Source organism: Geospiza fortis, unplaced genomic scaffold (genome assembly GCF_000277835.1).
Source record: "Geospiza fortis unplaced genomic scaffold, GeoFor_1.0 scaffold318, whole genome shotgun sequence".
NCBI lineage: Eukaryota > Metazoa > Chordata > Aves > Passeriformes > Thraupidae > Geospiza > Geospiza fortis.
The window spans coordinates 3,089,667-3,091,640 of NW_005054371.1; the positions used below are offsets into that span (position 1 = coordinate 3,089,667).

General features: G+C 37.5%; 1 protein-coding gene across 1 annotated transcript in view; it reads left to right on the forward strand.

The window, feature by feature from the left end:
- CHST2 (carbohydrate sulfotransferase 2) overlaps positions 1–1,974 on the forward strand; it is an 8,491-nt gene that overhangs the window by 1,225 nt on the left and 5,292 nt on the right. The window lies entirely within an intron of this gene.

The window sequence follows — 1,974 nt, forward strand, 5'->3', positions numbered from 1 at the left end:
ACCCGCCCCCTTTGCATTGGGTTAGATGCGATTTAAAAAAAAATCAAGTGGAACTAAAAATATGTGTAAAGCCCCTTCCTCCTTCTCTAAAATGCCAATATCGTGTTCATGAAGTTCTTGTGGGTTTGAAGATGGCAACAAAAACTCTTGCACAATTCCTAATACGTCTTTATCTCCCTTGGTGTGGAGGGGATGCCCTTGGAAAACATAATGCTGAAAATCAGACTTTTGTATGAAAGGAAATGTTCAGACATGATAGTAATAAAAGAAAATAAATGATATTCATTTTTATAATTACCTCAATTGTTTGGGAAATACAGTGTTGCTTATGTACAGCTGGAGGGGATGCTTGCTTAAAATAACAACGTGGACTTCTTAAAGGGTATGGGCGGAGGGCTGGGGTGCAACATTTGATGTGTTCAAAGATCAGGAGCTGCTCTTGCAGAAACAAATACAGATCTTGCAAGTGTAGTGCAGGTTTCATGGCTGTGTCAAAGCAGGTTTCTATTTAACTATTGTCTTTTCTGTTGTATTTAAAAAGTCTTTCAAGTGCCACTGTATTGGTGTCCTAAGAGTTTAAAAACGTTTGCCATCGCAGCAGTATTTATTTTTGTCTTGACATGTATGTCCAGGAGTCACTGTCAAATAGAAGTGGATCTACAGCGTGACAAGAAATGCAGGATTTAAAAAGACATTTATCATACTGGAAACATTAGCATGTGTGACAACAAAAATAAAATTATATATATTCTATATATTCTATAGTGCTAACAAAACATAAGATGTAAGATATTTCTTGACACTGATTGGTAACAGGCAGAGCAGGGAAGCATAGAAAAATGCATAAAATGATTTATTTTTTCCCTTTGTCTGTGTCTGAGGGTATATTTATGTACGAGGAGGGAGGAAATGTACAGCTGTGTGTTCATGGCTGTAACAGAGCTTTGATGGAGCCAGCCCAGCGTTTGATTTCAGAGCACTGGTTGGAGACTCATTGCCTGTGAATTGTCATTGCTCTGTGATGGAGCCAGATGGTGGTCTGGCTCTTTCTGGGAGCTCTGCCTAGAGTCTGTCCCATCGTTAAAACTTGGTGATTAAAAAAAAAAGAGATTTTACTACTTCCGCTTTTGTAATTTCTTGGAAAAAGTCCTGATTTATTAAAGGTTAAGTGGTGTGTTGCATATGAAAAGTGCAGACACCCTAAGCAGTTTTTAATCTTGGTGTTCTCTGCTGCTCTTTGAAGGCTCATTTTGGAACTTGAGTTTTTAAACAAACGTAGTTTTGCCAAACTGTTCTCTTAGGAGAGTACAGACTTTTCTACAGGAAGTACATTTTACATTGCCTATTTGGGTGTTGTGCCTTCAGAAAATGTAAAGAGTATGAGTAGGAAAAAGGAGATTGATTTGTGAAAATAAATTAATATAAACAGGATGCTGATACGTGTGTGTGTATGTGTGGGTGTATGTGTGAAAATTTTAGTGATGTGTAATATGTCTATTTCTTGTAACTCAAACAGCTGATAACTGGCTACTAAGATTTTTGAGTTCTTGATGAAATTTTGGCATTAGATGTTGAATTTATTCTGAAAAGGAAAAACATTTAATAAACTAGTTAAAAGATTATTGCATAAGGTTGCCTATACACTTGCTGAATGACTGCATTACATGTTGGTTCCCTCAGCTCATTTTCACCATCAGTGAAATAACATAAAATCTAGCAATGGGAGATCTTTTAATTGGCCTGTTAGGACAGGGTGCTAGAAATGGGAGGGATAGTTCATTTGGTGTTTCAAATACAGATTAAGGTACTTGTGTTGTTGTGGAATGATGTGTTTTGTGTTACCATGTGCATGTTCAGTGCAGTGCTGAGAGGATTTTGGATGTTTGGCTTTGGGCAGTACCCAGTGGGGTTTTTTATTTTCTCTGGTTGTTGTGCTTCAAAAGCTGTCCTGCTTGTGGAGCACGGTGCTTGCTT